The sequence below is a fragment of the Nansenia antarctica genome (genome assembly GCF_963989245.1).
Source record: "Nansenia antarctica genome assembly, chromosome: 3".
NCBI lineage: Eukaryota > Metazoa > Chordata > Actinopteri > Argentiniformes > Microstomatidae > Nansenia > Nansenia antarctica.
The window spans coordinates 56,862,529-56,876,510 of NC_137688.1; positions in this window are offsets into that span (position 1 = coordinate 56,862,529).

Sequence of the window (13,982 nt, forward strand, 5' to 3'; positions counted from 1 at the left end):
CTCTCTAGCCAAAGGCGGTTTACTCAGTACGCTGTGATCCTGTAGCCAAACGTCTGTCTCAGACGGCCTCAGACTACTCCCTGACCTACTGCTGCTGCTGCTGCTGCTAGAGCTCGAGGATACATGGAGCACAGAACAAGACTATAACCATAAAGACAGAGAAACTGGGACTACGTACTGCATCCTCTCTGCCTGTCTTTCTCACTGTCTCTCTCTCTCTCTCTCTTCCCTCTATCTGGGCTGTACCAGGGGTCAGTGCCAAGATGTCACCCTCCGCAGCCCATGTGGCATTCAGGACCGGTGCCACTCAGGCAATATCATTCCTCAGCCAATCAACACTTGACCAGATGGACTGGGATAATGGCTGCTTTGTTTCATCACTTAAAATTGGAAGCATAATCGTCCATAGCAAAGTTGCACGGAACACTACATTGTCACCTTGAAGTGACATTTCCATTTGATTATTTATTTGCGTTTGCCATATGTATTACTGAATGTAATATGATATTGTCAATTCCATTTTGATACACTTTGCGAGATTACAGCATGGATTTAATGTACATGTGTTCCACCACTATAAATAGCAACTCTTCATCTATTGCTTTCAAGCCAACAGCTTGTGTGTAGGTTGTAACCATTTGTCTTATTGACATGAAGAAGGCGACAAAGGCTGAGAGCGGCTGGATCTCTCTTAACAACATTTCTGTGCTCGAATTTGAGGAATAAAAATATCTTGTGGGCCGCTTGCATTTCTCTTTTTGTAATGAATCATAGCCTGAAAGACTCTCTTTATTGTCAATAGCCTCTGAGATATGACTATGGGGCCTGAGACTTTTATTTATTCCTGCGGCATTGTCAGTGTAGCCCACCCTACTCCGACCCCCCCCCTCCCTGATCTCTGGCTGAATGGTACTTGTAAGAAAAGCTTCTTCAAGCAGAACAAAGCCAGGCATTAATCATTCAGAAACCGCCCTGGCTGTCCTCCGGGATCCTCCAAGACTCAATGCAAAATTTGTTAAAAGAAATAGTTTTGGAGGCTCTAGCAAAGGTCAAGCAGATGGATCAAGTGATAAACATCTGATGAGATAGAAGTCTACGAGACATAAGCAATAGAACGGTTGTCTTTTCTTGACCTTTTTGGAATCCCCTTACCTGGGCAAGTGCCTCACTGAGGGCAAACCGCAGTGACCCTACCAAACATGGCCAACTTGTATTGGTTCAGCCTGTTAAACCTGTCCTATTAATGCCTAACTTGAAAATGTGACACGGTCTGGTGAAAAGGTCACCAGACCAAACCAAAAAGGCTCTTTAAAAAATAATAATATATGTTTTATATATATATATATATATATATATTTTTTTTTTTTGCATTACGAAAGTTGAAGTGTTGAAGAGCCCACTCAATATAACAAACAACAGTTTTAGGATCACTAAATACTTATGTAAATCATTTGTGAATTGGATTCACTGTATCGTCTGCCGTAGGCTACTAGGAAAGTGATACATGGCTTGTAAACAAACTTACGTTATAGGAGGTAATCAAAAGCAAGGTCTATGTGATCATCAATGATGTGTCGTTTTTAGCATGTTGATGTTCTATCAGCATGTTGTGATGTGCTAAACAAGTAAGTAGCCTTGAGAACCGATTGTTCTCGAGCCTAACGGCCCTCAGGGAAGGAGCCTATCTCCTGAGGTGGCTTGATGTACAAGTACACCCCCCTGGACATGACGCTGGTATGTCGCAGGGTCTCATGTGCTAAACATGCAGTTAGATATTCATAGGGATGTTTCTTCTTAGCTGCTAGTTACTAGCAGCTGTTTTGGTGTGTTTTTATTCAGAGCGAGTTTCTCCAGTATTTGGTTTGAGATGAACCAACATTCAAATAAGCATTACGTATGTCTTAGGTCAGTTAAAAATACCTTCTATCCTGTGTGTAGGCGTGAAATATCAGGTCCTCTAAAACTCCACCTGACTGTGACAAGGTGCATGGGGTACAATGCAGGTGACAGAGTATTCTCTGAGGTTCTCAGGTTTGCCCCCTCATTCTATGAAGAAGGGCCCTTAAAGGACCACCTACAGTATCTATCAAGGGCACTCAACACAAGAGGCCCAGTAGAGCTGGCAATCAAGCCCACATTTCCTGTAATGGAACCTTTTTGGTTTAAGTGTGTTACGCTGCTCCAAAGCATTATATAAAGCTGCTCTGTATGTTTCAAAGGTCATGGTGAAATGTCGGCCTCTTATTTGTACTGAGAAGATAGCACTAATAGCCCTGCAGACACACATTTTAAGAGGTTTGTCCATATGAGGAAATGGCATGTTACCACTGCAAAATGTTTTCTATTAGCAGAATTATTATTAATTATTATAGTATTATCCTTAACTGTCAAGCCATTTTGGGATGGAAAGCCTATCGTGACATCCATCAAATATTTGAGCACTGTATTTTGATGAATATGTCTGTCTGGAATACTAATATGATCATAGATCCTCTTATTATCACTCTCTCATCCAAGTGCTGCCGACACAGATTGATTAATGATGCTGTTTTATCTGATGCTGATGGTGTGCAAGGCCCAAGTCTAGGTTCAGGTGTTGTCATGGACACCATATTTGACTAGCTTAGTTAGCTCTTGTAATGAGTTTCCAAAGGCAGTGGCTTCAACTTCTGCTCAATGTTGCACACAGTCATCTGTCTGCAGACTGGTGGTGAGGAATTCTTCATGCTGGGGACTACTTCTGCATGATGTCTGAGAGGGCTTTTCTAGCTGAATAATTTACAGTTGAAAAGTGTTTGTATGCCACAGCCATATGCAGTGGAAAAACGGAATCATCTCTTATTATACCATAGCTGGTTTCTAACTGTGATTCAGCATCACTTTGTATAAAAGAAATACCATACTGTTAATGCATTTAAACAGTAGCATATCTCCCTCATTCCTCCATCTTACCATCTCTGTCTGTAAAAGCTTAACATCGATTTCAATTCTGCACAACACTCCGAGAGTCCTCTTGTGTGCATGTGTGTGCGTGTGTGTGTGTGTGTGTGTGTGTGTGTGTTGGTTCCTCAGTGCACCCCATTTCCCACTCTTGTCTGCTAATGAACATTGGTGGAATGAGAAACTCTAATGGAATTACACTTTAACGATGTTCGCTGTTTTTTATGATGGTAATTAATTAGATCAGTGTAATCTTCTACTCCAAAAATCTTCCCACATGAACAGCATAAACATTGAACGGCGCCATCAGTGCCACCTCCAGCACATCATAAACACCAGTAATGTGCTCTCTGAACGACTCCTGTCTAATGCCTCTCCCCTAGAATGAAGGAGAAACAGGCATGCAGGCATGTCCATTTGCTAAAAATCGAGAGTGGACTGGCATACTTAATGCTAAATATGAATTTTGTAACTTGAACAATCTTCTCCTTCAGTACAGACCAGGGTTTCGCGACTGAACTCAATGTACGTTTACTAAGAAACTGTTTTATTACCTGGGCTAGCATCGTGTGTGAGTGTCTCTCAAAGCAGCCTTGAGATCTATCAAGTGTTTTCATAAACTCATACAGCTACTTAATATTGAAGAGATAACCTTGTGAACTTCGAGGGGTGAAAAGTATCCATTAGCAATATGAAGCCCCTTCTTGCTTCCTACTACTTGGTGGTCCCGCCTTATTAAACATAACTTAGACCATTTCAGTACCAGGTATTTCAATATAATTCACTGGATTGATATGTTTAAGATGAGAGACGGTGGGGAGTAGGGTGACATTGCCCCTAGATGCTGGTCTTGGATCAGTTTGACATGTTTCTCCCTGTGGGGAGCATGGCGCGTTCTGGCCTGCAGAGGGAGCCAGACTGCCGTTGGGGGGGGAATAATGGGCTGATTACGGACAGGTGTCAGTGATCAGACTCGTTATCCCACTGGTCTATTTAACCTGTGTGTGTTTGTTCCCTCGGGAGATGAGAAGGTCAGGAAGTACCTGCCACAGACACAGACACAGACACAGACAGAGAGAGAGAGAGAGAGAGAGAGAGAGAGCCGCGGCGAGGACGCACGAGATCCCGAAAGGGGGTGAGGTGCGGGGAGCCGGGCAGACGGAGCGGGTCCCGAAAGGGAGAGCAGCGGAGAGAGAGCGAGGGCTCTGCCGGGAGCGAACGGGTCCCGAGAGGGGGCGTGTCGCGGAGCGGGTCCCGAAAGGGAGAAGCAGCGGGAGCGAGATCCCGAAAGGGGACGCAGCGGCCGTGACGGCAGGGACGGCCGCACGCTGGACTTATTATTTATTCTTTATTATTTTGAACAACGGGCTCAGAACGTCAGTGACGTTGCTGAGCCGTGCTGTAGACAATAAATACCTATTCTGCAACTGTTCCTCTGTGTCGACCTCCCTCTGTGCCTAGAGACTCTTACTCTGGCGCCAGATGCTGCACCATCTCTCCACTGGCTTTTACCATGGCAATGGAGCTCATTATTCGAGCATCCCGATGGGTTGTTGGAGGGGAACGGTTGAAGAGCGGGCTGCGTCTTCCTCCAATCAGGGCGTACATGGATGACAAGACGACAATAACAACAACAAACGCATGCACCAAACGCCTGCTGGATAAACTCCAGGGAAACATCAAATGGGCACGAATGGAGATTAAACCCAGTAAGTCCCGCAGTATCTCCATTGTCAAAGGCAAGCTCGCCAATGAGAGGTTCCACGTCAACAACGAGCCAATACCAACAGTTCTGGAGAAGCCTATCAAAAGCCTTGGCCGCTGGTATAGCGCAGAACTCAAAGACTCGAAGCAGGTGGAACAACTCAAGCAGGATACAATCAGTGGCCTCAAGCAGATCAACAACACTGCTCTCCCTGGGAAGCTGAAGCTGTGGTGCTTTCAGTTTGGACTGCTGCCCCGTCTCATGTGGCCAATTTCCATCTACGAGGTCACACTATCCCATGCCAACCGGCTGGAGAGACTGGTGAATGCACAAGTGAGGAAGTGGCTTGGACTGCCGAGAGGCCTTAGCAGCATAGGCCTGTATGGCAACGGAGCCCTCTCCCTACCAATCTCAAGCCTGGTGGAGGAGTACAAATGTGCCAAATCAAGGCTGGAAATGACTCACAGAATCCCGGGATCCATTCGTCAGAGGTGCTGCTCCAATCCTAGCAACGGGGAGGAAATGGAAGCCATCTGCAGCAGTTGCGGTGGCAAAGACCGGTCTCAGACACTGGGATATAGTGGGGCATGTCCAACATGGCAGAGGGGGCCTTGGCTTAGAAACAACAACACCCACATGGCAAAAGGCTACTCCAACCGAACGGCGGAAGATGGTGGTTGAGGAGGTGCGCCACCAGGAGGAAGCAGCCAGGTGCGCCAAGGCAGTCTCCCAAGCCCAGCAAGGCCGCTGGATGAAGTGGGAGAGCGTGGAGAGGAGGAAAATCACGTGGAACGAGCTGTGGAGCATGGAGTCTAATAGGCTAAGTTTCATCATCAGAGCCACATATGATGTCCTGCCCTCTCCTACCAACCTACATCTCTGGTATGGAGAGGACCCAGCCTGTCTCCAGTGTGCAGCCCCAGCAACCCTCAAACACATCTTGGTGGGTTGCAAGACCAGTCTAACTCAAGGAAGATACACCTGGCGCCACAACCAAGTGCTAAAGTGCTTGGCTGCCGAACTTGAGCACAAGAGGGTAACCACCAACGCCATGCCTCTAAATGCCCAGACTACCTTTCCACAGAAAACAACCTTCATCCGGGAAGGGGAGAAACAGCGGACCAAGCCATCACCTCCAGACTCAGGCCCACTGAACGCAGCCCGGGATTGGGAAATGCGGGTAGACCTCAGCCAGAGGCTCACCTTCCCACCCGAAATTGCAGTGACCAACCTGCGCCCAGACCTAGTCCTCTGGTCCAAGTCCTGCCGGCGTGTCTTCATCGTAGAACTGACGGTCCCATGGGAGGAGGCCATCGATGAGGCATTCGAACAGAAGAGGCTGCGGTATGCCAACTTAGCAGTCGAAGCAGAGGGGCGGGGCTGGAACGTGAAGGTGTGGCCAGTGGAGGTGGGCTGCAGAGGCTTTGTAGCCAGCTCCACCACAAGGCTCCTGAGGGCAGTAGGGATCAGAGTACAGGCCCAACGGAAGGCAATCAGAGAACTGTCCACTGCAGCAGAACGGAGCAGTCACTGGCTGTGGCTGAAACGTAGGGACCCAACATGGGCTCCCAAATGACCACGTGGTGCCACCGTGCGACACACACCCAGGCCTGATCAGCCTGTGGTGGGCCAACCTCGGCAGAGGGTGTCTTGTGATAACTGGCCGAAACACCCAATGAGGTCGGGGACCACAACTGAAGATGTGTCGTACTGGTGGCACCACGTGATCATTGCCAAATTCCACTCCACCCAAGAGGACATCTCCAACTCCACTCAATTGTTGTGCTGAATATTTAGGGATTTTAACAACCAGTCCTATTAAGAATCTCTCTCTCTCCCAGTGCGTCTCCGTGCGGCAGGTACTTCCTGCCCTTCTCATCTCCCGAGGGAACAAACACACACAGGTTAAATAGACCAGTGGGATAACGAGTCTGATCACTGACACCTGTCTGTAATCAGCCCATTATTCCCCCCCCAACGGCAGTCTGGCTCCCTCTGCAGGCCAGAACGCGCCATGCTCCCCACACTCCCTCTTGGTTATTTTTTGAATGTTGGGAGAGTAAGCAGATCCTAGATTCCGCTCTCGTGCCTAGGGGCAACTTCACCATGATGCCGACAATGGGCCATTATCAGATATTTAACATTTACATTTTTGGCATTTAGTAGACGCCTTATTCCAAAGCGACTTACAATCAATAAATTTGACTAAGCAAGTGAATAATCAATCCACCAGTCGTAGCAGGAAGAGTAATCTAGCTCAGGCCCGGGGCCATTGGCAATATAAAACTATATAACAACTATACTATATATAGTTACTATATATATATATATGTGTTACGATACATGTGGGAATACGGTACATGTGGGAAAACTAGGATTAGGGTTAGGTGCTACATCGATTTGGTACATGCTGGCATGTCTAACCCTACCCCTAACCCTAATCCTAACCCTAACCCTACCCCTAACCCTAACCCTAACCTTAACCGTAGCACCCTAGCACCTAACCCTAACCCTAGTTTTCCCACATGTACCGGTCCGTAACATACAGTATATATATATATCACAAGATGAACATGGTTCGAAATTCTGATGCTTCAAATCTGTGCAATGATGCACAACATGATCATATAGTTGGTGCTGATGTGATATTCAAATGTCACAGACTGTGTTTCCCTCCATCCATCCATGAACAGTGTGAGTATACGTACGCATGCATATTGATTCATGGGGCGCTCTTGTTTTCAATTTACATTTACAATGCTCAAGTAGATGGTCACCCCTGGAAGTGAAATATCTGCCCCGCATTTTAATAATTGACATTCCACGCACTGTGCCAAGGCAACTGGAAACAAACATTGCAAATGAGTCAGTCACATGGTGAAAACGACCTTGCTTTATGACTTAAGTGCTTCCCGCCTTTCCTCGTTTGATCTGCCAATTCGATCTATCACTCTAATGATGTGGCAAAGGGCCAGACAAATCAAGCTCAATTACCTTTACTCTCATTAGTGACTGACAACATTACAGCTATGTCTCAGCTTTATTGAGGATTGGACAAGGTTGAGTGTCACATGTCAGACAACAGTGTTACTTGGGAGGGAAACATGTGTTAATGGTATTATAAATTCAAAGTTAAACAATGTACATCTGAATAGTTGGTCAATCTTGCAGATGTCAGTACAGTATTTACCATCTATACAAGTATGGGGGTGTTCACAGTCTGCTCATGAGGGACTAAAGATCTAAAGCTTGATTGATGTTAAAAGCTTGTTTATTCAATCGGGCGTCTTGATCTTTCTATTAAGGGATAAGCTCACAACTGGCATTACTCTTTGGAGCTTGCATGATACACTGTATCACAAAAGAGTGGTGGGGATACAGTACAATGATCCATAGCAGGCTACTTCGATCAATGGAATTGATTAGACGAGTCGTCACCATCTTGAGAGCACTCTAGTCACAGAGCGGTGGGTCAGAGCTGTGACAACACAAGCCAATGGCTCTACATAAATCCATTTTGTATTTGAAAGCTCATTAATTACAGTAAGTGTAAAAATATGATTGGGGTTGGGACACTTCATTCACATAACCATGACAGGACATTAACAAATCTGTGTTTTTAGAAGGAAACATTATGCAGCTGCCCGTGTTTATTATAATGTTGTTTCGGCCGCCTGCCCAAAACATTCAGTTTCATAATGCTTTATTTCTCCATTCAGCCAATTGCCCCTCTAAAGAGGCGTGTGGAAGAGAGCAGAGGGAGGATGAGTCACAATAAATGTTTTTGATTGGCCCCCGGAGCCCAGGGGAGATAGGGCACAGCCTGGCCCTCCGCAGATGGTGCCCCCAGTTAGCCCTTCTTGTCCGTCTGCCCTGGGCAGCCCTGCCCAGTGTCCCCCTAACTAAGCCTCAGCACACCCATGGCCACTCAGTGAGTCAAACAGTAGAGCAGAGGAGGCAGCACCATGCGAACAAGGGGTTTGCTCCCCTCTCTTCCACCTCCTCTCCCTTACTCTGTCCTCTCCTCCTCTTGCTCGCCTCTTTACTCCTTCCCCTACTCCTCTTTGACCAGGGCTTCGTTTAGTTCCAGTGACCCTCTTAATTTGTGTTTGGCTGTCACACACTGATAGCAGAGAGCCCTCAGGTCCCTCTCAGCCAGCCAGAAGATTAGGCCCATGCACGTCGAGGACGCTCAACAGATTAATATTGTGTAAAAAGCCTTCATGTCTATTCACATTGAGACTGGATTGAGCAACAACAAACATATTTACATTTGTATCTGAATCAGTCATAGAGCAATGGATGAACTCAATGTCTTAATTCTAACTAATACTTGATATACTTGATACTATACTGATGTCATAATACTGTGTCCTCATAAAGTCTTGATATAGTCTTCCTTAATGATACAGATACATTAGATATTTGATACATGTCATTTCATACTGAAACAGACTAATATCTTCATTACAATTATAAACAATTTGAAAATCAGCATAACTAGGTGTCATCCGAACCATAAGCGTTCTGTTACCATCCTGGAGCGTGTCGGTGATGATTTCATACGCTTGTGGCTAAGCCCCAGCTCTAAATACATCGAGCTAAGCTTACTGCATTGGGGAGAAACTGTTGAAATGTTGAAACGGTTGTAACAAAAATAAATGAACTTCATTAAAAATGGAAATCTTGCAGAGGATTAGTCAGGGAGGGCTCCATGGCGCCTGCAGGGCTTCTCTGTGCAAACCCAGCTCAGGCTCGACACACAAAATGGTGTCAGTGCTGTTAATTGCCTCCAAGTCCCTGTCCAACATTGTGGCTCTCACTGGCCCCTCTGCTCCCTTTGACTAATCTGAATACAGACTTCATCAATGTCGCTGTGATTTCTATAACAAGGCAAACTACTGGGTGAGGGTGGATGCCAGACAGATTTAACATTCACCACGTTACTTAATCCATAGGGCCTAGTGACACACACTGTAAAGCATTGTGTTTGTACTTTGCACAATAGAAGGAGGGGAAAGTCAGTGGGACACAGGAGAGAGCTTGGGCTTTTATTGGTCTAATCCTGCAACGACATACAAATAACTCAATGGCAATTCTGAACACACGTTCTTTTTGTCTATCTGTCTGTCTGTCTGTTTACATTTACATTTTTGGCATTTAGCAGACGCCCCAAAGCGACTTACAATCGATACATTAGTCTAAGCAAGTAAATCATCAATTCACCAGTCATAGCAGGAAGAGTAATCTAGCTCAGGCCAGGGGCATTCAGCAGTATTTATTTATTTTTTGACACGGGAGAAACAGTACAAGGGGAAAGTAGATGTTTTAGGAGACACAGTATACACACAGTATAGGGGGAAGCAGGTGTCTCAGGAGACACAGTGCTAGGGGGTAGTAGATGTCTCAGGGGGAGCAGTTAAGATGTAACCTGAAGAGATGGGTCTTCAGTCTCTGAAGGAAGATTGGAAATGACTCTGCAGTTCTGATAGCCGTGGGAAGCTCATTCAACCAGCGGGGAGCCAGTGTAGCGAAGAGACGTGACTGCCACATTGGTGTAGAGGTGGTGGGGCCAGTTGGCCAGCAGAGGTGGAGGAGCGGAGTGAACGGGCTGAAGTTTGGGGGGTGACCATTGCCTGCAGGTAGGCTGGGGCTGTCCCTTTTGCTGCCTGGTAGGCAAGCACCAGGGTCTTGAATCTGATGCGAGCTGCTATCGGGAGCCAGTGCAGGGTGCGAAGGAAGGGGGTGACATCAGAACATTTGGGGAGGTTGAACACCAGACCATCAGCAGCATTCTGGATGAGCTGCAGTGATCTGATGGCGGAGGCAGGGAGCCCAGCCAGGAGTGCGTTGCAGTAGTCTAGGTGGGAGATGACCAGTGACTGGGTCAAGAGTTGCACTGCTTCTCTGGTGAGGAATGGACAATCCTTCTGATGTTGTAAAGGAAGAATCTGCAGGAGCGTGCTATCGCTGCAATGTTCTCCACACAGGATAGGGGGTTGTCCAGGATCACTCCAAGGTTCTTGGCTGTCTGGGAGGGGGTTACAGTAGAGTTCTCCACTGTGATGGAGAAGTCTTGGAGAGGCCAGGCTTTCCCAGGGATGAAGAGTAGCTCAGTCTTGTTATGGTTGAGCTTGAGATGGTGGACTGACATCCATGTAATGTCAGTGAGACATGCAGAGACATGTGTTGCCACATGTAGGTCAGATGGGGGGAAAGACAGGAAGAGTTGAGTGTCATCTGCGTAGCTGTGGTAGGAGAACCCATGTGAAGAGATTGCCTAGGACAGAGCCCTGGGGTGCCCCAGTGGTGAGGGTTCGTGGAGACAACGATTCTCTCCAAGTCACCTGGTAGGAGCGACCCTCCAGGTAGGAAGCAAACCAGGAGTGTGCGGTGCCAGAGATGCCCAGTTCTGAGAGGATGGAGAGAAGGATCTGGTGGTTGACTGTGTCGAAGGCAGCAGACAGGTCCAGGAGGATGAGAACAGAGGAGAGGGAGGAAGCTTGAGCAGAGTGGAGGGCCTCCGTGACAGCAAGGAGAGCAGTCTCAGTGGAGTGCCCTGCCTTGAAGCCGGATTGGTGGGGGTCCAGGTGTTCCATTTTACAGAGATAGTCAGTCAGTTGTTTAGATGCAGCATGTTCAAGGGTTTTGGAAGGGAAGGAGAGAAGGGATACCGGTCTGTAGTTGTGGACAGAGGATGGGTCAAGGGTGGGTTTCTTGAGGAGAGGCTTGACAGATAGGGAGGAGTTGATTACGATGGTAAGGTAAGGAAGGATGTCAGAGGAAATGGATTGGAGAAGAGGGGAGGGGAGGTGATTGCCCGCCTAGATGTGATCAGTGTGAGAATCGCATTAGGGGAGAGGGGGGAAAAAGATGATAAGCCAGAGACAGAGTGTAGTGCAGAGAGTCTGGAAGGGGTGTTAGCAGCGTTGGTAGGAGGAGGAGAAAAGTTGCTGCTAATGTCATCAACCTTTTTTTCAAAGTAGCAGACAGGGAGGAAGGAAGAAGGGGAGGAGGTGGGTTGAGAAGTGTGGAGAATGTGGAGAACAGTTTCCTAGGATTAGAGGCAGAAGAATGTATTTTGGTGTGGCAGTAGTAATCACAGTGGGGGAAAAACAGTGGCAGTCGCTGGACTCCGAGACCTGCTAGGTTTAAAACCCAGTTTTCCTGCACTTGCCCAGAGTCAGCACAAGTCTTGCACAAGTCTTGCTTAGTAGAACTGGGTTACTGCCTGAGACATTCAGCGCGTTAACCAATGCCGACACGTTCGTCAACAAGCAACAAGCTCCATTAGCAAACACGACTTGAATTATCGCGGGGCTTGATATAGAAGTGGAACTCTAGAGGCTGCCTAACTCCTGGGTCCTAAAGCTACCTGGCTACATTGGAATGATAGTAGGATGCTTAATCAGCTGATGCAGAGGAGGCGTAGTTGGAGAGGAGAGAGTGGTAAAGGTTTAGGTCATCTGGGAGGCCAGTTTTTCTGCATTTCCTCTCAGCTGCCCTGAGCTCTATTCTACAAGCATGTAGGGTTTCAGAGAGCCAGGGAGTGCGTGGAGAGGATCGTACTGGCTACAAGGTTAGTGGACAGAGGGCGTCGAAGGATGAGGTGAGAGCGGACAGGAGGGTGGAGGATGCTGAATCAGTGGATAGAAGGGAGAAGGATTCAACAGGGGGTAGGGAGGATAAGACAGAGGAAGAGAGAGTGGTGGGGGACAGGGTACGTAGGTTGAGACTATGTGGGTACGTGGGTACGTGGGTACGTGGTTAGAGACTGAAAGGGAAGAGGTGGATTTTAGGGGGGGGGAGAAGGATACAAAGTGGTGATCAGAAACTGAAATGTCTGGTCTGTCTGTCTGTCTCTCTGTCTGTCTGTCTCTCTTTCTCTCTTTTTTTATCAAATAGCTTCTTTCTCAGATCACAGATGTGGCTTTAGATGGGTCATGGTTCAAGTACATTTTTGTACTGCCCCTTTGAGAGACACTTTCTCATGGTCACTTTGAAATGACTCTCCCCAGCACCAGGAGGTAAGGGTCTCATCATGTGCCATGCCAGCACTAAGTAATATGGGCCAAAGGAAAACAGATGTGCATGTCACCACATTATCTGGCTGGTGAAAAGGCATGACGAGCCACTTGTCTGAGAGGAAACCATGGCAATTTTGAGAAAGTCAAATGATTCATCTCAGGGAAAGAAGTCATTTGTCTGTGTCAGAGTTTATGCGATGCTCCCAAACACTTTGCCTAGCCCCCAACTTGCCTGTCTCCCAGCTTATAAAGCCAAATCAATCAAGCTTCCCCATGCAGGAAAGTGCAGAAATAAAGAGACAATGAAGTGGAATGAGGAAAAGCAGGATTGATAGCATTAGGGGGATTTGGGACAGGTTTTGAAGGATTTCATGTGCTGTTGCTTTGGGGGAGAAATCAAGCAACAATGCTGAATAAGAAATATGCAGAGTAGTAGTGGGATAAAAACCTTAATATTTATATTCAGTGCTAAAGGAATGATAACATCCGTTGATGTTGAATCTCTTGAGTTGCAAACAGATATCCTGTACTGAAAGCGTGGCCATGAGTAGCCTCACTCTTTTCAGGGCTTGGATAATAGAAATACGCTGCAAGAAGTAAAATAAGATGAAATACCTTAAATCAAAAGCAAATGTACTTAGGGTTAGGGTCTGACAAGATATTTCTCTTTCCAGGCATTTAAAAAAAAAAAATCCTAGAGCATTTCACTTGTTTCAAGATTTGTCCTTAATTAGCTTAATAAGATAATTATATTAATAATAGTAATTCATATTATTATAATAATACTTCTTACTATTATAAAGCTGTTTGATCAACGCTGTGGATCAAGTACAAAACTGCTTTATCAAAATGTCTTATTTCAAGCATCTTATCCTTTTCATCTCTTCACATTAAGAACACATAATGACCAAATGGAATTCACTGTTTTATTGTCAATCGTATACACAACACAGCAATCATGTAGACAAAATACAGTACAGAACAAAGACAGTACACTTTTCATACCTGCGTAACACACTATGAGTCATTTGAACTGTTGTACAATTGTATTACTTCCCCAAGATGCTATTGACTTAACATAAGTTTGGCTCTTGTTGCTAATAGTGTAATAAGAGGTCAAATCAACCAGCTTTTCAGCATCCACTAACTCAGTGGCCTGTGCAAGGTGTGTGACGCAACTTGATAAGCCATGACGTTTCTATCAACGCATATAGTTTGAAATGGTTGATATTCCAAACAATAAAGCCTAGAATCGACAAGAAATATGTTTTTGACTAGTCCAATACAGACAAGTCCTCTTGGACGCCAAC